General features: G+C 43.9%; 1 long non-coding RNA gene across 1 annotated transcript in view; it reads right to left on the bottom strand.

The window, feature by feature from the left end:
- Nucleotides 1-2,961: 2,961 nt before the first annotated feature.
- LOC307181295 overlaps nt 2,962-26,493 on the bottom strand; it is a 1,377,052-nt gene continuing 1,353,520 nt past the window's right edge. The window contains exon 8 of the long non-coding RNA XR_013826358.1: nt 2,962-3,005. This is a non-coding gene — a long non-coding RNA (uncharacterized lncRNA). The remainder of the gene's footprint in view (nt 3,006-26,493) is intronic.

Below are 26,493 nucleotides of genomic sequence, written 5' to 3'. Positions count from 1 at the left end.
GTGCTGCATAAAACCAGAGATTGAAATGAGCACAGATAACGTTCCTTAAGCCAAATATGGAATAGACAAGAGCTACTCCTTGCTCAACGAAATGGACTCAAAACCCCATATTAAACGCCTAAGAATGTACCTGACTAGTAAGTATTTTAAAACCTATGGATTGCTATGTCTCCAAAAGAGAATCAAGCGTGTGTACAGGGGCATAAACGCAGCAGTGATAGGATTGGAGAGGTTCGGTGAGCAAATGAAGACCCTTTGAAGTCATATTGCATGGTACCCATTACACGGGTCTCAACTCTCCAGGTTTAAGGTATTCTTCCTTCAGCTAAAACATGCATGTGGAACCCAGAGTATGATCAACCATGTGAACGGGAGACGTGTTCACATATGTCTCAGTTTTCATACCCTGGTACTCGGGTGCACCATTCCAGACCCTTTACTAACACTCTCCCGAATTGGAGAGTCAGTCCCTTTAACCTCCTGTTTGCGCCAGTTTGCAATTTCTGCGGAAGATGAACAGGAATAGCGAGAACCAATGAGAGGCTAGCTGGAGGTGTCTGGACTGGCAAATTTAACTCTCATTTCCCACCAGGAAGAGGAATTAACCAAAGGCTCAGCATGCCGGGCCAGAACCAGATTAGGGCCTGAAGCCATCATGCGGTGTTGCGGCCAGGTCACAAGAAAGCGAGTTGAAGAAAGGAGCTCAGGGGCACTGTAATTCACAAACCTGCAGAGTTATAAATGACAGCTATCATCCAAAAATAGACTGAAGTAAGGCTGCCAAGAGGACTTGAAAGCGGGGCAGAATTGCAGGAAACCGATTTCAGGAGGTAGACTGGAATTGCATTGAAAGCATAGGAAAAGAGGCAGAACGTCCACAATGATGCACTTGGCCAAAAAGGGCGTATGCGTTTTTTCCTGAATATATTCAGGAAAAAACGCATACGCCCTTTTTGGCCAACCAAGCAAGCTTGCAAAGGAAATCTGCACTACAATGAAGTCTCACTTCCCCCCGGTCAAAAGGGCCATCTGAAAAAAGTGTAAAATCCAGAAAGGCAGGACAGGCCATGGAGAACTGGGAGCCTTGTTATGCTGATGGGCGGGATGTAAATTGCCAACAACCACTCGGGAGAAGTGTATGGTGTTTCCTGAAACATCTAAAAAACAAAGCAACAGAACCTAGGGCACTTCCACTTATGGTCCTATAGCTTAGGGAAATTAAAATCAAAAAGACACAGCCACCCCAAAGTTTGGAACGGCTCTGTTGACAAGAACCTCGCTTACAGTACAAGTTCAACATCGCAGAAAGTGAAAAATGGATAAAGAAGTTGTGGTATTTACTTACAAAGCAATATCACTCAGCAATGAAATCTGTGTCATCAGGCCCTTAGCAGCACAATGAGTGGATTCAGGTATGATGATTCTAACTGAAATAAGTCACACAGAAAAAGAAACATCATAAGATATCAGTAATACACGGAATGTAAACTTGGCTACACAGGAACTGAATTACAGAACAGAACAGGGTCTCAAATTTAGAAAACCAACTTATGCTTGCTTAAGGGGAAAGGTGAGTTGGGGTGCTGCATAAAACCAGAGATTGAAATGAGCACAGATAAATTTCCTTAAGTCAAATATGGAATAGACAAGAGCTACTCCTTGCTCAACGAAATGGACTCAACACCGCATATTAAACGCCTAAGAATGTACCTGACTAGTAAGTATCTTAAAACCTATGGATTGCTATGTCTCCGAAAGAGAATCAAGCATGTGTACAGGGGCATAAACGCAGCAGTGATAGGATTGGAGAGGTTCGGTGAGCAAATGAAGACGCTTTGAAGTCATATTGCATGGTACCCTTTACACGGGTCTTAACTCTCCAGGTTTAAGGTATTCTTCCTTCAGCTAAAACATGCATGTGGAACCCAAGTATGATCAACCATGTGATCGGGAGACGTGTTCAAATATGTCTCAGTTTTCCTCCCCTGATACTCGGGTGCAACATTCCAGACGCTTTACTAACACTCTCCCCACTTGGAGAGTCAGCGCCTTTAACCTCCTGTTTGGCCCAGTTTGCAATTTCTGCGGAAGATGAACAGGAATAGCGAGAACCAATGAGAGACTAGCTGGAGGTGTCTGGACGGGCAAATTTAACTCTCATTTCCCACCAGGAAGAGGAAATAACCAAAGGCTCAGCGTGCCGTGCCGGAACCAGATTAGGGCCTGAAGCCATCCTGCGGTGTTGCGGCCAGGTCACAAGAAAGCGAGTTGAAGAAAGGAGCTCAGGGGCACTGTAATTCACAAACCTGCAGAGTTATAAATGACAGCTATCATCCAAAAATAGACTGAAGTAAGGCTGCCAAGAGGACTTGAAAGTGGGGCAGAATTGCAGGAACCGATTTCAGGAGGTAGACTGGAATTGCATTGAAAGCATAGGAAAAGAGGCAGAACGTCCACAATGATGCACTTGGCCAAAAAGGGCGTATGCGTTTTTTCCTGAATATATTCAGGAAAAAACGCATACGCCCTTTTTGGCCAACCAAGCAAGCTTGCAAAGGAAATCTGCACTACAATGAAGTCTCACTTCCCCCCGGTCAAAAGGGACATCTGAAAAAAGTGTAAAATCCAGAAAGGCAGGACAGGCCATGGAGAACTGGGAGCCTTGTTATGCTGATGGGCGGGATGTAAATTGCCAACAGCCACTCTGGAGAAGTGTATGCTGTTTCCTGAAACATCTAAAAAACAAAGCAACAGAGCCTAGGGCACTGCCACTTACGCTCCTATAGCTTAGGGAAATTAAAATAAAAAAGACACAGCCACCCCAAAGTTTGGGACGCCTCCGTTTACAAGAACCTCGTTTACCGTACAAGTTCAATATCACAGAAAGTGAAAAATGGATAAAGAACTTGTGGTACTTACGTACAATGCAGTATCACTCAGCAATGAAATCTATGTCATCAGGCCCGCAGCAGCATAATGAGTGGATTCAGGTACGTTGATTCTAACTGAAATAAGTCACACAGAAAAAGAAACATCATAAGATATCACTAATACACGGAATGTAAACTTGGCTACACAGGAACTGCATTCCAAAACAGAACAGGGTCTCAAATTTAGAAAACCAACTTATGCTTGCTTAAGGGGAAAGGTGAGTTGGGGTGCTGCATAAAACCAGAGATTGAAATGAGCACAGATAACGTTCCTTAAGCCAAATATGGAATAGACAAGAGCTACTCCTTGCTCAACGAAATGGACTCAAAACCCCATATTAAACGCCTAAGAATGTACCTGACTAGTAAGTATTTTAAAACCTATGGATTGCTATGTCTCCAAAAGAGAATCAAGCGTGTGTACAGGGGCATAAACGCAGCAGTGATAGGATTGGAGAGGTTCGGTGAGCAAATGAAGACCCTTTGAAGTCATATTGCATGGTACCCATTACACGGGTCTCAACTCTCCAGGTTTAAGGTATTCTTCCTTCAGCTAAAACATGCATGTGGAACCCAGAGTATGATCAACCATGTGAACGGGAGACGTGTTCAAATATGTCTCAGTTTTCATACCCTGGTACTCGGGTGCAACATTCCAGACGCTTTACTAACACTCTCCCGACTTGGAGAGTCAGTCCCTTTAACCTCCTGTTTGGCCCAGTTTGCAATTTCCGCGGAAGATGAACAGGAATAGCGAGAACCAATGAGAGGCTAGCTGGAGGTGTCTGGACGGGCAAATTTAACTCTGATTTCCCACCAGGAAGAGGAATTAACCAAAGGCTCAGCATGCCGGGCCGGAACCAGATTAGGGCCTGAAGCCATCCTGCGGTGTTGCGGCCAGGTCACAAGAAAGCGAGTTGAAGAAAGGAGCTCAGGGGCACTGTAATTCACAAACCTGCAGAGTTATAAATGACAGCTATCGTCCAAAAATATACTGAAGTAAGGCTGCCAAGAGGACTTGAAAGCGGGGCAGAATTGCAGGAAACCGATTTCAGGAGGTAGACTGGAATTGCATTGAAAGCATAGGAAAAGAGGCAGAACATCCACAATGATGCACTTGGCCAAAAAGGGCGTATGCGTTTTTTCCTGAATATATTCAGGAAAAAACGCATACGCCCTTTTTGGCCAACCAAGCAAGCTTGCAAAGGAAATCTGCACTACAATGAAGTCTCACTTCCCCCCGGTCAAAAGGGCCATCTGAAAAAAGTGTAAAATCCAGAAATGCAACAGGCCATTGAGAACTGGGAGCCTTGTTATGCTGATGGGCGGGATGTAAATTGCCAACAGACACTTGGGAGAAGTGTATGGTGTTTCCTGAAACATCTAAAAAACAAAGCAACAGAGCCGAGGGCACTTCCACTTATGGTCCTATAGCTTAGGGAAATTAAAATCAAAAAGACACAGCCACCCCAAAGTTTGGAATGGCTCTGTTTACAAGAACCTCGTTTACCGTACAAGTTCAACATCGCAGAAAGTGAAAAATGGATAAAGAAGTTGTGGTATTCACTTACAAAGCAATATCACTCAGCAATGAAATCTGTGTCATCAGGTCCTTAGCAGCACAATGAGTGGATTCAGGTATGATGATTCTAACTGAAATAAGTCACACAGAAAAAGAAATATCATAAGATATCAGTAATACACGGAATGTAATCTTGGCTACACAGGAACTGAATTACAGAACAGATCAGGGTCTCAAATTTAGAAAACCAACTTATTCTTGCTTAAGGGTAAAGGTGAGTTGGGGTGCTGCATAAAACCAGAGATTGAAATGAGCACAGATAAAGTTCCTTAAGCCAAATATGGAATAGACAAGAGCTACTCCTTGCTCAACGAAATGGACTCAACACCCCATATTAAACGCCTAAGAATGTACCTGAGTAGTAAGTATCTTTAAACCTATGGATTGCTATGTCTCCGAAAGAGAATCAAGCATGTGTACAGGGGCATAAACGCAGCAGTGATAGGATTGGAGAGGTTCGGTGAGCAAATGAAGACCCTTTGAAGTCATATTGCATGGTACCCATTCCACGGGTCTCAAATACCCAGGTTTAAGGTATTCTTCCTTCAGCTAAAACATGCATGTGGAACCTAGAGTATGATCAACCATGTGATCGGGAGACGTGTTCAAATATGTCTCAGTTTTCGTACCCTGGTACTCGGGTGCAACATTCCAGACGCTTTACTAACACTCTCCCGACTTGGAGAGTCAGTCCCTTTAACCTCCTGTTTGGCCCAGTTTGCAATTTCTGCGGAAGATGAACAGGAATAGCGAGAACCAATGAGAGGCTAGCTGGAGGTGTTTGGACGGGCAAATTTAACTCTCATTTCCCACCAGGAAGAGGAATTAACCAAAGGCTCAGCATGCCGTGCCAGAACTAGATTAGGGCCTGAAGACATTCTGCGGTGTTGCGGCCAGGTCACAAGAAAGCGAGTTGAAGAAAGGAGCTCAGGGGCACTGTAATTCACAAACCTGCAGAGTTATAAATGACAGCTATCGTCCAAAAATAGACTGAAGTAAGGCTGCAAAGAGGACTTGAAAGCGGGGCAGAATTGCAGGAAACCGATTTCAGGAGGTAGACTGGAATTGCATTGAAAGCATAGGAAAAGAGGCAGAACGTCCACAATGATGCACTTGGCCAAAAAGGGCGTATGCGTTTTTTCCTGAATATATTCAGGAAAAAACGCATACGCCATTTTTGGCCAAGCAAGCAAGCTTGCAAAGGAAATCTGCACTACAATGAAGTCTCACTTCCCCCCGGTCAAAAGGGCCATCTGAAAAAAGTGTAAAATCCAGAAAGGCAGGGCAGGCCATGGAGAACTGGGAGCCTTGTTATGCTGATGGGCGGGATGTAAATTGCCAACAGACACTCGGGAGAAGTGTATGGTGTTTCCTGAAACATCTAAAAAACAAAGCAACAGAGCCTAGGGCACTGCCACTTATGGTCCTATAGCTTAGGGAAATTAAAATCAAAAAGACACAGCCACCCCAAAGTTTGGAACGGCTCTGTTTACAAGAACCTCGTTTACAGTACAAGTTCAACATCGCAGAAAGTGAAAAATGGATAAAGAAGTTGTGGTATTTACTTACAAAGCAATATCACTCAGCAATGAAATCTGTGTCATCAGGCCCTTAGCAGCACAATGAGTGGATTCAGGTATGATGATTCTAACTGAAATAAGTCACACAGAAAAAGAAACATCATAAGATATCACTAATACACGGAATGTAAACTTGGCTACACAGGAACTGAATTACAGAACAGAACAGGGTCTCAAATTTAGAAAACCAACTTATGCTTGCTTAAGGGGAAAGGTGAGTTGGGGTGCTGCATAAATCCAGAGATTGAAATGAGCACAGATAAAGTTCCTTAAGCCAAATATGGAATAGACAAGAGCTACTCCTTGTTCAACGAAATGGTCTCAAAACCCCATATTAAACGCCTAAGAATGTACCTGACTAGTATCTTAAAACCTATGGATTGCTATGTCTCCAAAAGAGAATCAAGCGTGTGTACAGGGGCATAAACGCAGCAGTGATAGGATTGGAGAGGTTCGGTGAGCAAATGAAGTCCCTTTGAAGTCATATTGCATGGTACCCATTACACGGGTCTCAACTCTCCAGGTTTAAGGTATTCTTCCTTCATCTAAAACATGCATGTGGAACCCAGAGTATGATCAACCATGTGAACGGGAGACAAGTTCAAATATGTCTCAGTTTTCGTACCCTGGTACTCGGGTGCAACATTCCAGACGCTTTACTAACACTCTCCCGACTTGGAGAGTCAGTCCCTTTAACCTCCCGTTTGGCCCAGTTTGCAATTTCTGCGGAAGATGAACAGGAATAGCGAGAACCAATGAGAGGCTAGCTGGAGGTGTCTGGACGGGCAAATTTAACTCTCATTTCCCACCAGGAAGAGGAAATAACCAAAGGCTCAGAGTGCCGTACTGGAACCAGATTAGGGCCTGAAGCCATCATGCGGTGTTGCGGCCAGCTCACAAGAAAGCGAGTTGAAGAAAGGAGCTCAGGGGCACTGTAATTCACAAACCTGCAGAGTTATAAATGACAGCTATCGTCCTAAATAGACTGAAGTAAGGCTGCCAAGAGGACTTGAAAGCGGGGCAGAATTGCAGGAAACCGATTTCAGGAGGTAGACTGGAATTGCATTGAAAGCATAGGAAAAGAGGCAGAACGTCCACAATGATGCACTTGGCCAAAAAGGGCGTATGCGTTTTTTCCTGAATATATTCAGGAAAAAACGCATACGCCCTTTTTGGCCAACCAAGCAAGCTTGCAAAGGAAATCTGCACTACAATGAAGTCTCACTTCCCCCCGGTCAAAAGCGCCATCTGAAAAAAGTGTAAAATCCAGAAAGGCAACAGGCCATTGAGAACTGGGAGCCTTGTTATGCTGATGGGCGGGATGTAAATTGCCAACAGACACTTGGGAGAAGTGTATGGTGTTTCCTGAAACATCTAAAAAACAAAGCAACAGACCCTACGGCACTTCCACTTATGGTCCTATAGCTTAGGGAAATTAAAATCAAAAAGACACAGCCACCCCAAAGTTTGGGACGCCTCTGTTTACAAGAACCTCATTTACCGTACAAGTTCAATATCACAGAAAGTGAAAAATGGATAAAGAACATGTGGTACATACGTACAATGCAGTATCACTCAGCAATGAAATCTATGTCATCAGGCCCGTAGCAGCATAATGAGTAGATTCAGGTACGATGATTCTAACTGAAATAAGTCACACAGAAAAAGAAACATCATAAGATATCACTAATACACGGAATGTAAACTTGGCTACACAGGAACTGAATTCCAAAACAGAACAGGTTCTCAAATGTAGAAAACCAACTTATGCTTGCTTAAGGGGAAAGGTGAGTTGGGTTGCTGCATAAAACCAGAGATTGAAATGAGCACAGATAAAGTTCCTTAAGCCAAATATGGAATAGACAAGAGCTACTCCTTGCTCAACAAAATGGACTCAACACCGCATATTAAACGCCTAAGAATGTACCTGACTAGTAATATCGTAAAACCTATGGATTGCTATGTCTCCAAAAGAGAATCAAGCATGTGTACAGGGGCATAAACGTAGCAGTGATAGGATTGGAGAGGTTCGGTGAGCAAATGAAGACCCTTTGAAGTCATATTGCATGGTACCCTTTACACGGGTCTCAACTCTCCAGGTTTAAGGTATTCTTCCTTCAGCTAAAACATGCATGTGGAACCCAAGTATGATCAACCATGTGAAGGGGAGACGTGTTCAAATATGTCTCAGTTTTCCTCCCCTGGTACTCGGGTGCAACATTCCAGACGCTTTACTAACACTCTCCCCACTTGGAGAGTCAGCGCCTTTAACCTCCTGTTTGGCCCAGTTTGCAATTTCTGCGGAAGATGAACAGGAATAGCGAGAACCAATGGAGACTAGTTGGAGGTGTCTGGACGGGCAAATTTAACTCTCATTTCCTACCAGGAAGAGGAATTAACCAAAGGCTCAGCGTGCCATGCCAGAACCAGATTAGGGCCTGAAGCCATCCTGTGGTGTTGTGGCCAGGTCACAAGAAAGCGAGTTGAAGAAAGGAGCTCAGGGGCACTGTAATTCACAAACCTGCAGAGTTATAAATGACAGCTGTCGTCCAAAAATAGACTGAAGTAAGGCTGCCAAGAGGACTTGAAAGCGGGGCAGAATTGCAGGAAACCGATTTCAGGAGGTAGACTGGAATTGCATTGAAAGCATAGGAAAAGAGGCAGAACGTCCACAATGATGCTCTTGGCCAAAAAGGGCGTATGCGTTTTTTCCTGAATATATTCAGGAAAAAACGCATACGCCCTTTTTGGCCAACCAAGCAAGCTTGCAAAGGAAATCTGCACTACAATGAAGTCTCACTTACCCCCGGTCAAAAGGGCCATCTGAAAAAAGTGTAAAATCCAGAAAGGCAGGACAGGCCATGGAGAACTGGGAGCCTTGTTTTGCTGATGGGCGGGATGTAAATTGCCAACAACCACTCGGGAGAAGTGTATGGTGTTTCCTGAAACATCTAAAAAACAAAGCAACAGAGCCTAGGGCACTGCCACTTATGGTCCTATAGCTTAGGGAAATTAAAATCGAAAAGACACAGCCATCCCAAAGTTTGGGACGCCTCTGTTTACAAGAACCTCGTTTACAGTACAAGTTCAACATCGCAGAAAGTGAAAAATGGATAAAGAAGTTGTGGTATTTACTTACAAAGCAATATCACTCAGCAATGAAATCTATGTCATCAGGCCCTTAGCAGCACAATGAGTGGATTCAGGTATGATGATTCTAACTGAAATAAGTCACACAGAAAAAGAAACATCATAAGATATCAGTAATACACGGAATGTAAACTTGGCTACACAGGAACTGAATTACAGAACAGAACAGGGTCTCAAATTTAGAAAACCAACTTATGCTTGCTTAAGGGGAAAGGTGAGTTGGGGTGCTGCATAAAACCAGAGATTGAAATGAGCACAGATAAAGTTCCTTAAGTCAAATATGGAATAGACAAGAGCTACTCCTTGCTCAACGAAATGGACTCAAAACCCCATATTAAACGCCTAAGAATGTACCTGACTAGTATCTTAAAACCTATGGATTGCTATGTCTCCAGAAGAGAATCAAGCGTGTGTACAGGGGCATAAACGCAGCAGTGATAGGATTGGAGAGGTTCGGTGAGCAAATGAAGACCCTTTGAAGTCATATTGTATGGTACCCATTACACGGGTCTCAACTCTCCAGGTTTAAGGTATTCTTCCTTCAGCTAAAACATGCATGTGGAACCCAGAGTATGATCAACCATGTGAACGGGAGACGTGTTCAAATATGTCTCAGTTTTCCTCCCCTGGTACTCGGGTGCAACATTCCAGACGCTTTACTAACACTCTCCCGACTTGGAGAGTCAGTCCCTTTAACCTCCTGTTTGGCCCAGTTTGCAATTTCTGCGGAAGATGAACAGGAATAGCGAGAACCAATGAGAGACTAGCTGGAGGTGTCTGAACGGGCAAATTTAACTCTCATTTCCCACCAGGAAGAGGAATTAACCAAAGGCTCAGCGTGCCATGCCGGAACCACATTAGGGCCTGAAGACATCCTGCGGTGTTGCGGCCAGCTCACAAGAAAGCGAGTTGAAGAAAGGAGCTCAGGGGCACTGTAATTCACAAACCTGCAGAGTTATAAATGACAGCTATCGTCCAAAAATAGACTGAAGTAAGGGTGCCAAGAGGACTTGAAAGCGGGGCAGAATTGCAGGAAACCGATTTCAGGAAGTAGACAGGAATTGCATTTCAAGCATAGGAAAAGAGGCAGAACGTCCACAGTGATGCACTTGGCCAAAAAGGGCGTATGCGTTTTTTCCTGAATATATTCAGGAAAAAACGCATACGCCCTTTTTGGCCAACCAAGCAAGCTTGCAAAGGAAATCTGCACTACAATGAAGTCTCACTTCCCCCCGGTAAAAAGGGCCATCTGAAAAAAGTGTAAAATCCAGAAAGGCAGGACAGGACATGGAGAACTGGGAGACTTGTTATGGTGATGGGCGGGATGTAAATTGCCAACAGCCACTCCGGAGAAGTGTATGGTGTTTCCTGAAACATCTAAAAAACAAAGCAACAGAGCCTAGGGCACTGCCACTTATGGTCCTATAGCTTAGGGAAATTAAAATCAAAAAGACACAGCCACCCCAAAGTTTGGGACGGCTCTGTTTACAAGAACCTCGTTTACCGTACAAGTTCAATATCACAGAAAGTGAAAAATGGATAAAGAACTTGTGGTACTTACGTACAATGCAGTATCACTCGGCAATGAAATCTATGTCATCAGGCCCGTAGCAGCATAATGAGTGGATTCATGTACGATGATTCTAACTGAAATAAGTCACACAGAAAAAGAAACATCATAAGATATCACTAATACACGGAATGTAAACTTGGCTACACAGGAACTGAATTCCAAAACAGAACAGGGTCTCAAATTTAGAAAACCAACTTATGCTTGCTTAAGGGGAAAGGTGAGTTGGGGTGCTGCATTAAACCAGAGATTGAAATGAGCACAGATAAAGTTCCTTAAGCCAAATATGGAATAGACAAGAGCTACTCCTTGCTCAACGAAATGGACTCAACACCCCATATTAAACGCCTAAGAATGTACCTGACTAGTAAGTATCTTAAAACCTATGGATTGCTATGTCTCCGAAAGAGAATCAAGCATGTGTACAGGGGCATAAACGCAGCAGTGATAGGATTGGAGAGGTTCGGTGAGCAAATGAAGACCCTTTGAAGTCATATTGCATGGTACCCATTCCACGGGTCTCAACTCTCCAAGTTTAAGGTATTCTTCCTTCAGCTAAAACATGCATGTGGAACCCAGAGTATGATCAACCGTGTGAACGGGAGACGTGTTCAAATATGTCTTAGTTTTCGTACCCTGGTACTCGGGTGCAACATTCCAGACGCTTTACTAACACTCTCCCCACTTGGAGAGTCAGTCCCTTTAACCTCCTGTTTGGCCCAGTTTGCAATTTCTGCGGAAGATGAACAGGAATAGGGAGAACCAATGAGAGACTTGCTGGAGGTGTGTGGACGGGCAAATTTAACTCTCATTTCCCACCAGGAAGAGGAAATAACCAAAGGCTCAGCGTGCCGTGCCGGAACCAGATTAGGGCCTGAAGCCATCCTGCGGTGTTGCGGCCAGGTCTCAAGAAAGCGAGTTGAAAAAAGGAGCTCAGGGACACTGTAATTCACAAACCTGCAGAGTTATAAATGACAGCTATCGTCCAAAAATAGACTGAAGTAAGGCTGCCAAGAGGACTTGAAAGCGGGGCAGAATTGCAGGAAACCGATTTCAGGAGGTAGACTGGAATTGCATTGAAAGCATAGGAAAAGAGGCAGAACGTCCACAATGATGCACTTGGCCAAAAAGGGCGTATGCGTTTTTTCCTGAATATATTCAGGAAAAAACGCATACGCCCTTTTTGGCCAACCAAGCAAGCTTGCAAAGGAAATCTGCACTACAATGAAGTCTCACTTCCCCCCGGTCAAAAGGGCCATCTGAAAAAAGTGTAAAATCCAGAAAGGCAGGACAGGCCATGGAGAACTGGGAGCCTTGTTATGCTGATGGGCGGGATGTAAACTGCCAACAACCACTCCGGAGAAGTGTATGGTGTTTCCTGAAACATCTAAAAAACAAAGCAACAGAGCCTAGGGCACTTCCACTTATGGTCCTATAGCTTAGGGAAATTAAAATCAAAAAACACAGACACCCCAAAGTTTGGGACGGCTCTGTTGACAAGAACCTCGTTTACAGTACAAGTTCAACATCGCAGAAAGTGAAAAATGGATAAAGAAGTTGTGGTATTTACTTACAAAGCATTATCACTCAGCAATGAAATCTATGTCATCAGGCCCTTAGCAGCACAATGAGTGGATTCACGTACGATGATTCTAACTGAAATAAGTCACACAGAAAAAGAAACATCATAAGATATCACTAATAAACGGAATGTAAACTTGGCTACACAGGAACTGAATTACAGAACAGAACAGTGTCTCAAATTTAGAAAACCAACTAATGCTTGCTTAAGGGGAAAGGTGAGTTGGGGTGCGGCATAAAACCAGAGATTGAAATGAGCACAGATAAAGTTCCTTAAGCCAAATATGGAATAGACAAGAGCTACTCCTTGCTCAATGAAATGGACTCAACACCCCATATTAAACGCCTAAGAATGTACCTGACTAGTAAGTATCTTAAAACCTATGGATTGCTATGTCTCCAAAAGAGAATCAAGCATGTGTACAGGGGCATAAACGAAGCAGTGATAGGATTGGAGAGGTTCGGTGAGCAAATGAAGACCCTTTGAAGTCATATTGCATGGTACCATTCCACGTGTTTCAACTACCCAGGTTTAAGATATTCTTCCTTCAGCTAAAACATGCATGTGTCCCTAGAGTATGATCAACCATGTGATCGGGAGACGTGTTCAAATATGTCTCAGTTTTCGTACCCTGGTACTCGGGTGCAACATTCCAGACGCTTTACTAACACTCTCCCGACTTGGAGAGTCAGTCCCTTTAACCTCCTGTTTGGCCCAGTTTGCAATTTCTGCGGAAGATGAACAGGAATAGCGAGAACCAATGAGAGACTAGCTGGAGGTGTCTGGACGGGCAAATTTAACTCTCATTTCCCACCAGGAAGAGGAATTAACCAAAGGCTCAGCGTGCCGTGCCGGAACCAGATTAGGGACTGAAGCCATGCTGCGGTGTTGCGGCCAGGTCACAAGAAAGCGAGTTGAAGAAAGGAGCTCAGGGGCACTGTAATTCACAAACCTGCAGAGTTATAAATGACAGCTATCGTCCAAAAATATACTGAACTAAGGCTGCCAAGAGGACTTGAAAGCGGGGCAGAATTGCAGGAAACCGATTTCAGGAGGTAGACTGGAATTGCACTGAAAGCATAGGAAAAGAGGCAGAACGTCCACAATGATGCACTTGGCCAAAAAGGGCATATGCGTTTTTTCCTGAATATATTCAGGAAAAAACGCATACGCCCTTTTTGGCCAACCAAGCAAGCTTGCAAAGGAAATCTGCACTACAATGAAGTCTCACTTCCCCCCGGTCAAAAGGGCCATCTGAAAAAAGTGTAAAATCCAGAAAGGCAGGACAGGCCATGGAGAACTCGGAGCCTTGTTATGCTGATGGGCGGGATGTAAATTGCCAACAACCACTCGGGAGAAGTGTATGGTGTTTCCTGAAACATCTAAAAAACAAAGCAACAGAGCCGAGGGCACTTCCACTTATGGTCCTATAGCTTAGGGAAATTAAAATCAAAAAGACACAGCCACCCCAAAGTTTGGGACGCCTCTGTTTACAAAAACCTCATTTACCGTACAAGTTCAATATCACAGAAAGTGAAAAATGGATAAAGAACTTGTGGTACTTACGTACAATGCAGTATCACTCGGCAATGAAATCTATGTCATCAGGCCCGTAGCAGCATAATGAGTGGATTCATGTACGATGATTCTAACTGAAATAAGTCACACAGAAAAAGAAACATCATAAGATATCACTAATACACGGAATGTAAACTTGGCTACACAGGATCTGAATTCCAAAACAGAACAGGGTCTCAAATTTAGAAAACCAACTTATGCTTGCTTAAGGGGAAAGGTGAGTTGGGGTGCTGCATAAAACCAGAGATTGAAATGAGCACAGATAAAGTTCCTTAAGCCAAATATGGAATAGACAAGAGCTACTCCTTGCTCAACGAAATGGACTCAACACCCCATATTAAACGCCTAAGAATGTACCTGACTAGTAAGTATCTTAAAACCTATGGATTGCTATGTCTCCGAAAGAGAATCAAGCATGTGTACAGGGGCATAAACGCAGCAGTGATAGGATTGGAGAGGTTCGGTGAGCAAATGAAGACCGTTTGAAGTCATATTGCATGGTACCCATTCCACGGGTCTCAACTCTCCAAGTTTAAGGTATTCTTCCTTCAGCTAAAACATGCATGTGGAACCCAGAGTATGATCAACCGTGTGAACGGGAGACGTGTTCAAATATGTCTCAGTTTTCGTACCCTGGTACTCGGGTGCAACATTCCAGACGCTTTACTAACACTCTCCCCACTTGGAGAGTCAGTCCCTTTAACCTCCTGTTTGGCCCAGTTTGCAATTTCTGCGGAAGATGAACAGGAATAGGGAGAACCAATGAGAGACTTGCTGGAGGTGTGTGGACGGGCAAATTTAACTCTCATTTCCCACCAGGAAGAGGAAATAACCAAAGGCTCAGCGTGCCGTGCCGGAACCAGATTAGGGCCTGAAGCCATCCTGCGGTGTTGCGGCCAGGTCTCAAGAAAGTGAGTTGAAAAAAGGAGCTCAGGGACACTGTAATTCACAAACCTGCAGAGTTATAAATGACAGCTATCGTCCAAAAATAGACTGAAGTAAGGCTGCCAAGAGGACTTGAAAGCGGGGCAGAATTGCAGGAAACCGATTTCAGGAGGTAGACTGGAATTGCATTGAAAGCATAGGAAAAGAGGCAGAACGTCCACAATGATGCACTTGGCCAAAAAGGGCGTATGCGTTTTTTCCTGAATATATTCAGGAAAAAACGCATACGCCCTTTTTGGCCAACCAAGCAAGCTTGCAAAGGAAATCTGCACTACAATGAAGTCTCACTTCCCCCCGGTCAAAAGGGCCATCTGAAAAAAGTGTAAAATCCAGAAAGGCAGGACAGGCCATGGAGAACTGGGAGCCTTGTTATGCTGATGGGCGGGATGTAAACTGCCAACAACCACTCGGGAGAAGTGTATGGTGTTTCCTGAAACATCTAAAAAACAAAGCAACAGAGCCTAGGGCACTGCCACTTATGGTCCTATAGCTTAGGGAAATTAAAATCAAAACGACACAACCACCCCAAAGTTTGGGACGCCTCTGTTTACAAGAACCTCGTTTACAGTACAAGTTCAATATCGCAGAAAGTGAAAAATGGATAAAGATGTTGTGGTATTTACTTACAAAGCAATATCACTCAGCAATGAAATCTATGTCATCAGGCCCTTAGCAGCACAATGAGTGGATTCAGGTATGATGATTCTAACTGAAATAAGTCACACAGAAAAAGAAACATCATAAGATATCAGTAATACACGGAATGGAAACTTGGCTACACAGGAACTGAATTACAGAACAGAACAGGGTCTCAAATTTAGAAAACCAACTTATGCTTGTTTAAGGGTAAAGGTGAGTTGGGGTGCTGCATAAAACCAGAGATTGAAATGAGCACAGATAAAGTTCCTTAAGCCAAATATGGAATAGACAAGAGCTACTCCTTGCTCAACGAAATGGACTCAACACCGCATATTAAACGCCTAAGAATGTACCTGAGTAGTAAGTATCTTAAAACCTATAGATTGCTATGTCTCCGAAAGAGAATCAAGCATGTGTACAGGGGCATAAACGCAGCAGTGATAGGATTGGAGAGGTTCGGTGAGCAAATGAAGACCCTTTGAAGTCATATTGCATGGTACCCATTCCACGGGTTTCAACTACCCAGGTTTTAGGTATTCTTCCTTCAGCTAAAACATGCATGTGGAACCCAGAGTATGATCAACCATGTGATCGGGAGACGTGTTCAAATATGTCTCAGTTTTCCTCCCCTGGTACTCGGGTGCAACATTCCAGACGCTTTACTAACACTCTCCCCACTTGGAGGGTCAGCGCCTTTAACCTCCTGTTTGGCACAGTTTACAATTTCTGCGGAAGATGAACAGGAATAGCGAGAACCAATGAGAGGCTAGCTGGAGGTGTCTGGACGGGCAAATTTAACTCTCATTTCCCACCAGGAGGAGGAAATAACCAAAGGCTCAGCGTGCCGTGCCAGAACCAGATTAGGGCCTGAAGCCATCCTGAGGTGTTGCGGCCAGGTCACAAGAAAGCGAGTTGAAGAAAGGAGCTCAGGGGCACTGTAATTCACAAACCTGCAGAGTTATAAATGACAGCTATGGTCCAAAAATATACTGAAGTAAGGCTGCCAAGAGGACTTGAAAGCGGGGCAGAATTGCAGGAAACCGATTTCAGGAGGTAGACTGGAATTGCATTGAAAGCATAGGAAAAGAGGCAGAACGTCCACAATGATGCACTTGGCCAAAAAGGGCATATGCGTTTTTTCCTGAATATATTCAGGAAAAAACGCATACGCCCTTTTTGGCCAACCAAGCAAGCTTGCAAAGGAAATCTGCACTACAAAGAAGTCTCACTTCCCCCCGGTCAAAAGGGCCATCTGAAAAAAGTGTAAAATCCAGAAAGGCAGAACAGGCCATGGAGAACTGGGAGCCTTGTTATGCTGATGGGCGGGATGTAAATTGCCAACAACCACTAGGGAGAAGTGTATGGTGTTTCCTGAAACATCTAAAAAACAAAGCAACAGAGCCTAGGGCACTGCCACTTATGGTCCTATAGCTTAGGGAAATTAAAATCAAAAAGACACAGCCACCCCAAAGTTTGGGACACCTCTGTTTACAAGAACCTCGTTTACAGTACAAGTTCAACATCGCAGAAAGTGAAAAATGGATAAAGAAGTTGTGGTATTTACTTACAAAGCAATATCACTCAGCAATGAAATCTGTGTCATCAGGCCCTTAGCAGCACAATGAGTGGATTCAGGTATGATGATTCTAACTGAAATAAGTCACACAGAAAAAGAAACATCATAAGATATCAGTAATACACGGAATGGAAACTTGGCTACACAGGAACTGAATTACAGAACAGAACAGGGTCTCAAATTTAGAAAACCAACTTATGCTTGCTTAAGGGTAAAGGTGAGTTGGGGTGCTGCATAAAACCAGAGATTGAAATGAGCACAGATAAAGTTGTTAAGCCAAATATGGAATAGACAAGAGCTACTCCTTGCTCAACGAAATGGACTCAACACCGCATATTAAACGCCTAAGAATGTACCTGACTAGTAAGTATCTTAAAAGCTATAGATTGCTATTTCTCCGAAAGAGAATCAAGCATGTGTACAGGGGCATAAACGCAGCAGTGATAGGATTGGAGAGGTTCGGTGAGCAAATGAAGACCCTTTGAAGTCATATTGCATGGTACCCATTACACGGGTCTCAACTCTCCAGGTTTAAGGTATTCTTCCTTCAGCTAAAACATGCATGTGGAACCCAGAGTATGATCAACCATGTGAACGGGAGACGTGTTCAAATATGTCTCAGTTCTCCTCCCCTGGTACTCGGGTGCAACATTCCAGACACTTTACTAACACTCTCCCGACTTGGAGAGTCAGTCCCTTTAACCTCCTGTTTGGCCCAGTTTGCAATTTCTGCGGGAGATGAACAGGAACAGCGAGAACCAATGAGAGGTTAGCTGGAGGTGTCTGGACGGGCAAATTTAACTCTCATTTCCCACCAGGAAGAGGAATTAACCAAAGGCTCAGCATGGCGGGCCGGAACCAGATTAGGGCCTGAAGCCATCCTGCGGTGTTTCGGCCAGGTCACAAGAAAGCGAGTTGAAGAAAGGAGCTCAGGGGCACTGTAATTCACAAACCTGCAGAGTTATAAATGACAGCTATCGTCCAAAAATAGACTGAGGTAAGGCTGCCAAGAGGACTTGAAAGCGGGGCAGAATTGCAGGAAACCGATTTCAGGAGGTAGACTGGAATTGCATTGAAAGCATAGGAAAAGAGGCAGAACGTCCACAATGATGCACTTGGCCAAAAAGGGCGTATGCGTTTTTTCCTGAATATATTCAGGAAAAAACGCATACGCCCTTTTTGGCCAACCAAGCAAGCTTGCAAAGGAAATCTGCACTACAATGAAGTCTCACTTCCCCCCGGTCAAAAGGGCCATCTGAAAAAAGTGTAAAATCCAGAAAGGCAGGACAGGCCATGGAGAACTGGGAGCCTTGTTATGCTGATGGACGGGATGTAAATTGCCAACAACCACTCCGGAGAAGTGTATGGTGTTTCCTGAAACATCTAAAAAACAAAGCAACAGAGCCTAGGGCACTGCCACTTATGGTCCTATAGCTTAGGGAAATTAAAATCAAAAAGACACAGCCACCCCAAAGTTTGGGACGCCTCTGTTTACAAGAACCTCGTTTACAGTACAAGTTCAACATCGCAGAAAGTGAAAAATGGATAAAGAAGTTGTGGTATTTACTTACAAAACAATATCACTCAGCAATGAAATCTATGTCATCAGGCCCTTAGCAGCACAATGAGTGGATTCAGGTATGATGATTCTAACTGAAATAAGTCACACAGAAAAAGAAACATCATAAGATATCAGTAATACACGGAATGTAAACTTGGCTACACAGGAACTGAATTACAGAACAGAACAGGGTCTCAAATTTAGAAAACCAACTTATGCTTGCTTAAGGGGAAAGGTGAGTTGGGGTGCTGCATAAAACCAGAGATTGAAATGAGCACAGATAAAGTTCCTTAAGCCAAATATGGAATAGACAAGAGCTACTCCTTGCTCAATGAAATGGACTCAACACCGCATATTAAACGCCTAAGAATGTACCTGACTAGTAAGTATCTTAAAACCTATGGATTGCTATGTCTCCGAAAGAGAATCAAGCATGTGTACAGAGGCATAAACGCAGCAGTGATAGGATTGGAGAGGTTCGTGAGCAAATGAAGACACTTTGAAGTCATATTGCATGGTACCCATTCCACGGGTTTCAACTACCCAGGTTTAAGGTATTCTTCCTTCAGCTAAAACATGCATGTGGAACCTAGAGTATGATCAACCATGTGATCGGGAGACGTGTTCAAATATGTCTCAGTTTTCGTACCCTGGTACTCGGGTGCAACATTCCAGATGCTCTACTAACACTCTCCCCACTTGGAGAGTCAGTCCCTTTAACCTCCTGTTTGGCCCAGTTTGCAATTTCTGTGGAAGATGAACAGGAATAGTGAGAACCAATGAGAGACTAGCTGGAGGTGCCTGGACGGGCAAATTTAACTCTCATTTCCCACCAGGAAGAGGAATTAACCAAAGGCTCAGCGTGCCGTGCCGGAACCAGATTAGGGCCTGAATCCATCCTGCGGTGTTGCGGCCAGCTCAAAAGAAAGCGAGTTGAAGAAATGAGCTCAGGGGCACTGTAATTCACAAACCTGCAGAGTTATAAATGACAGCTATCGTCCATAAATAGACTGAAGTAAGGCTGCCAAGAGGACTTGAAAGCGGGGCAGAATTGCAGGAAACCGATTTCAGGAGGTAGACTGGAATTGCATTGAAAGCATAGGAAAAGAGGCAGAACGTCCACAATGATGCACTTGGCCAAAAAGAGCGTATGCGTTTTTTCCTGAATATATTCAGGAAAAAACGCATACGCCCTTTTTGGCCAACCAAGCAAGCTTGCAAAGGAAATCTGCACTACAATGAAGTCTCACTTCCCCCCGGTCAAAAGGGCCATCTGAAAAAAGTGTAAAATCCAGAAAGGCAGGACAGGCCATGGAGAACTGGGAGCCTTGTTATGCTGATGGGCGGGATGTAAATTGCCAACAGACACTGGGGAGAAATGTATGGTGTTTCCTGAAACATCTAAAAAACAAAGCAACAGAGCCTAGGGCACTTCCACTTATGGTCCTATAGCTTAGGGAAATTAAAATCAAAAAGACACAGCCACCCCAATGTTTGGGATGCCTCCGTTTACAAGAACCTCGTTTACCGTACAAGTTCAATATCACAGAAAGTGAAAAATGGATAAAGAACTTGTGGTACTTACGTACAATGCAGTATCACTCAGCAATGAAATCTATGTCATCAGGCCCGTAGCAGCATAATGAGTGGATTCAGGTACGATGATTCTAACTGAAATAAGTCACACAGAAAAAGAAACATCATAAGATATCACTAATACACGGAATGTAAACTTGGCTACACAGGAACTGCATTCCAAAACAGAACAGGGTCTCAAATTTAGAAAACCAACTTATGCTTGCTTAAGGGTAAAGGTGAGTTGGGGTGCTGCATAAAACCAGAGATTGAAATGAGCACAGATAAAGATCCTTAAGCCAAATATGGAATAGACAAGAGCTACTCCTTGCTCAACAAAATGGACTCAACACCGCATATTAAACGCCTAAGAATGTACCTGACTTGTAAGTATCTTAAAACCTATGGATTGCTATGTCTCCGAAAGAGAATCAAGCATGTGTACAGGGGCATAAACGCAGCAGTGATAGGATTGGAGAGGTTCGGTGAGCAAATGAAGACCCTTTGAAGTCATATTGCATGGTACCCATTCCACGGGTTTCAACTACCAAAGTTTAAGGTATTCTTCCTTCAGCTAAAACATGCATGTGGAACCTAGAGTATGATCAACCATGTGATCGGAGACGTGTTCAAATATGTCTCAGTTTTCGTACCCTGGTACTCGGGTGCAACATTCCAGACGCTTTACTAACACTCTCCCGACTTGGAGAGTCAGTCCCTTTAACCTCCTGTTTGGCCCAGTTTGCAATTCCTGCGGAAGATGAACAGGAATAGCGAGAACCAATGAGAGACTAGCTGGAGGTGTCTGGACGGGCAAATTTAACTCTCATTTCCTACCAGGAAGAGGAATTAACCAAAGGCTCAGCATGCCGTGCCGGAACTAGATTAGGGCCTGAAGCCATCCTGCGGTGTTGCGGCCAGCTGACAAGAAAGCGAGTTGAAGAAAGGAGCTCAGGGGCACTGTAATTCACAAACCTGCAGAGTTATAAATGACAGCTATCATCCAAAAATAGACTGAAGTAAGGCTGCCAAGAGGACTTGAAAGCGGGGCAGAATTGCAGGAAACCGATTTCAGGAGGTAGACTGGAATTGCATTGAAAGCATAGGAAAAGAGGCAGAACGTCCACAATGATGCACTTGGCCAAAAAGGGCGTATGCGTTTTTTCCTGAATATATTCAGGAAAAAACGCATACGCCCTTTTTGGCCAACCAAGCAAGCTTGCAAAGGAAATCTGCACTACAATGAAGTCTCACTTCCCCCCGGTCAAAAGGGCCATCTGAAAAAAGTGTAAAATCCAGAAAGGCAGGACAGTCCATGGAGAACTGGGAGCCTTGTTATGCTGATGGGCGGGATGTAAATTGCCAACAACCACTTGGGAGAAGTGTATGGTGTTTCCTGAAACATCTAAAAAACAAAGCAACAGAACCTAGGGCACTTCCACTTATGGTCCTATAGCTTAGGGAAATTAAAATCAAAAAGACACAGCCACCCCAAAGTTTGCAACGGCTCTGTTTACAAGAACCTCGTTTACAGTACAAGTTCTACATCGCAGAAAGTGAAAAATGGAGAAAGAACTTTTGGTATTTACTTACAAAGCAATATCACTCAGCAATGAAATCTGTGTCATCAGGCCCTTAGCAGCACAATGAGTGGATTCACGTATGATGATTCTAACTGAAATAAGTCACACAGAAAAAGAAACATCATAAGATATCAGTAATACACGGAATGTAAACTTGGCTACACAGGAACTGAATTACAGAACAGAACAGGGTCTCAAATTTAGAAAACCAACTTATGCTTGCTTAAGGGGAAAGGTGAGTTGGGGTGCTGCATAAAACCAGAGATTGAAATGAGCACAGATAAAGTTCCTTAAGCCAAATATGGAATAGACAAGAGCTACTCCTTGCTCAATGAAATGGACTCAACACCGCATATTAAACGCCTAAGAATGTACCTGACTAGTAAGTATCTTAAAACCTATAGATAGCTATGTCTCCGAAAGAGAATCAAGCATGTGTACAGGGGCATAAACGCAGCAGTGATAGGATTGGAGAGGTTCGGTGAGCAAATGAAGACCCTTTGAAGTCATATTGCATGGTACCCATTCCACAGGTTTCAACTACCAAGGTTTTAGGTATTCTTCCTTCAGCTAAAACATGCATGTGGAACCCAGAGTATGATCAACCATGTGATCGGGAGACGTGTTCAAATATGTCTCAGTTTTCCTCCCCTGGTACTCGGGTGCAACATTCCAGACGCTTTACTAACACTCTCCCCACTTGGAGAGTCAGCGCCTTTAACCTCCTGTTTGGCCCAGTTTGCAATTTCTGCGGAAGATGAACAGGAATAGCGAGAACCAATGAGAGGTTACCTGGAGGTGTCTGGACGGGCAAATTTAACTTTCATTTCCCACCAGGAAGAGGAAATAACCAAAGGCTCAGCGTGCCGTACCGGAACCAGATTAGGGCCTGAAGCCATCCTGCGGTGTTGCGGCCAGGTCACAAGAAAGCGAGTTGAAGAAAGGAGCTCAGGGGCACTGTAATTCACAAACCTGCAGAGTTATAAATGACAGCTATCGTCCAAAAATAGACTGAAGTAAGGCTGCCAAGAGGACTTGAAAGCGGGGCAGAATTGCAGGAAACCGATTTCAGGAGGTAGACTGGAATTGCATTGAAAGCATAGGAAAAGAGGCAGAACGTCCACAATGATGCACTTGGCCAAAAAGGGCGTATGCGTTTTTTCCTGAATATATTCAGGAAAAAACGCATACGCCCTTTTTGGCCAACCAAGCAAGCTTGCAAAGGAAATCTGCACTACAATGAAGTCTCACTTCCCCCCGGTCAAAAGGGCCATCTGAAAAAAGTGTAAAATCCAGAAAGGCAGGACAGTCCATGGAGAACTGGGAGCCTTGTTATGCTGATGGGCGGGATGTAAATTGCCAACAACCACTCGGGAGAAGTGTATGGTGTTTCCTGAAACATCTAAAAAACAAAGCAACAGAACCTAGGGCACTTCCACTTATGGTCCTATAGCTTAGGGAAATTAAAATCAAAAAGACACAGCCACCCCAAAGTTTGGAACGGCTCTGTTTACAAAAACCTCGTTTACAGTACAAGTTCAACATCGCAGAAAGTGAAAAATGGATAAAGAAGTTGTGGTATTCACTTACAAAGCAATATCACTCAGCAATGAAATCTGTGTCATCAGGCCCTTAGCAGCACAATGAGTGGATTCAGGTATGATGATTCTAACTGAAATAAGTCACACAGAAAAAGAAACATCATAAGATATCAGTAATACACAGAATGGAAACTTGGCTACACAGGAACAGAATTACAGAACAGAACAGGGTCTCAAATTTAGAAAACCAACTTATGCTTGCTTAAGGGGAAAGGTGAATTGCGGTGCTGCATAAAACCAGAGATTGAAATGAGCACAGATAAAGTTCCTTAAGTCAAATATGGAATAGACAAGAGCTACTCCTTGCTCAACGAAATGGACTCAACACCGCATATTAAACGCCTAAGAATGTACCTGACTAGTAAGTATCTTAAAACCTATGGATTGCTATGTCTCCAAAAGAGAATCAAGCATGTGTACAGGGGCATAAACGCAGCAGTGATAGGATTGGAGAGGTTCGGTGAGCAAATGAAGACCCTTTGAAGTCATATTGCATGGTACCCATTCCACGGGTTTCAACTACCCAGGTTTAAGGTATTCTTCCTTCAGCTAAAACATGCATGTGGAACCTAGAGTATGATCAACCATGTGATCGGAGACGTGTTCAAATATGTCTCAGTTTTCGTACCCTGGTACTCGGGTGCAACATTCCAGACGCTTTACTAACACTCTCCCGACTTGGAGAGTCAGTCCCTTTAACCTCCTGTTTGGCCCAGTTTGCAATTTCTGCAGAAGATGAACAGGAATAGCGAGAACCAATGAGAGACTAGCTGGAGGTGTCTGGACGGGCAAATTTAACTCTCATTTCCCACCAGGAAGAGGAATTAACCAAAGGCTCAGCGTGCCGTGCCGGAACCAGATTAGGGCCTGAAGCCATCCTGCGGTGTTGCGGCCAGCTCACAAGAAAGCGAGTTGAAGAAAGGAGCTCAGGGGCACTGTAATTCACAAACCTGCAGAGTTATAAATGACAGCTATCGTCCAAAAATATACTGAAGTAAGGCTGCAAAGAGGACTTGAAAGCGGGGCAGAATTGCAGGAAACCGATTTCAGGAGGTAGACTGGAATTGCATTGAAAGCATAGGAAAAGAGGCAGAACGTCCACAATGATGCACTTGGCCAAAAAGGGCGTATGCGTTTTTTCCTGAATATATTCAGGAAAAAACGCATACGCCCTTTTTGGCCAACCAAGCAAGCTTGCAAAGGAAATCTGCACTACAATGAAGTCTCACTTCCCCCCGGTCAAAAGGGCCATCTGAAAAAAGTGTAAAATCCAGAAAGGCAGGACAGGCCATGGAGAACTGGGAGCCTTGTTATGCTGATGGGCAGGATGTAAATTGCCAACAACCAATCGGGAGAAGTGTATGGTGTTTCCTGAAACATCTAAAAAACAAAGCAACAGAACCTAGGGCACTTCCACTTATGGTCCTATAGCTTAGGGAAATTAAAATCAAAAAGACACAGCCACCCCAAAGTTTGGAACGGCTCTGTTTACAAGAACCTCGTTTACAGTACAAGTTCAACATCGCAGAAAGTGAAACATGGAGAAAGAAGTTGTGGTATTTACTTACAAAGCAATATCACTCAGCAATGAAATCTGTGTCATCAGGCCCTTAGCAGCACAATGAGTGGATTCAGGTATGATGATTCTAACTGAAATAAGTCACACAGAAAAAGAAACATCATAAGATATCAGTAATACACGGAATGTAAACTTGGCTACACAGGAACTGAATTACAGAACAGAACAGGGTCTCAAATTTAGAAAACCAACTTATGCTTGCTTAAGGGGAAAGGTGAGTTGGGGTGCTGCATAAAACCAGAGATTGAAATGAGCACAGATAAAGTTCCTTAAGCCAAATATGGAATAGACAAGAGCTACTCCTTGCTCAATGAAATGGACTCAACACCGCATATTAAACGCCTAAGAATGTACCTGACTAGTAAGTATCTTAAAACCTATAGATAGCTATGTCTCCGAAAGAGAATCAAGCATGTGTACAGGGGCATAAACGCAGCAGTGATAGGATTGGAGAGGTTCGGTGAGCAAATGAAGACCCTTTGAAGTCATATTGCATGGTACCCATTCCACAGGTTTCAACTACCCAGGTTTTAGGTATTCTTCCTTCAGCTAAAACATGCATGTGGAACCCAGAGTATGATCAACCATGTGATCGGGAGACGTGTTCAAATATGTCTCAGTTTTCCTCCCCTGGTACTCGGGTGCAACATTCCAGACGCTTTACTAACACTCTCCCCACTTGGAGAGTCAGCGCCTTTAACCTCCTGTTTGGCCCAGTTTGCAATTTCTGCGGAAGATGAACAGGAATAGCGAGAACCAATGAGAGGTTACCTGGAGGTGTCTGGACGGGCAAATTTAACTCTCATTTCCCACCAGGAAGAGGAAATTACCAAAGGCTCAGCGTGCCGTACCAGAACCAGATTAGGGCCTGAAGCCATCCTGCGGTGTTGCAGCCAGGTCACAAGAAAGCGAGTTGAAGAAAGGAGCTCAGGGGCACTGTAATTCACAAACCTGCAGAGTTATAAATGACAGCTATCGTCCAAAAATAGACTGAAGTAAGGCTGCCAAGAGGACTTGAAATCGGGGCAGAATTGCAGGAAACCGATTTCAGGAGGTAGACTGGAATTGCATTGAAAGCATAGGAAAAGAGGCAGAACGTCCACAATGATGCACTTGGCCAAAAAGGGCGTATGCGTTTTTTCCTGAATATATTCAGGAAAAAACGCATACGCCCTTTTTGGCCAACCAAGCAAGCTTGCAAAGGAAATCTGCACTACAATGAAGTCTCACTTCCCCCCGGTCAAAAGGGCCATCTGAAAAAAGTGTAAAATCCAGAAAGGCAGGACAGTCCATGGAGAACTGGGAGCCTTGTTATGCTGATGGACGGGATGTAAATTGCCAACAACCACTCCGGAGAAGTGTATGGTGTTTCCTGAAACATCTAAAAAACAAAGCAACAGAACCTAGGGCACTTCCACTTATGGTCCTATAGCTTAGGGAAATTAAAATCAAAAAGACACAG

Source organism: Stenella coeruleoalba, assembly GCF_951394435.1.
Source record: "Stenella coeruleoalba genome assembly, contig: scaffold_34, whole genome shotgun sequence".
Lineage (NCBI taxonomy): Eukaryota > Metazoa > Chordata > Mammalia > Artiodactyla > Delphinidae > Stenella > Stenella coeruleoalba.
Note: the sequence above shows the minus strand (reverse complement) of the source record. Positions and strands in the feature narration are given on the sequence as shown.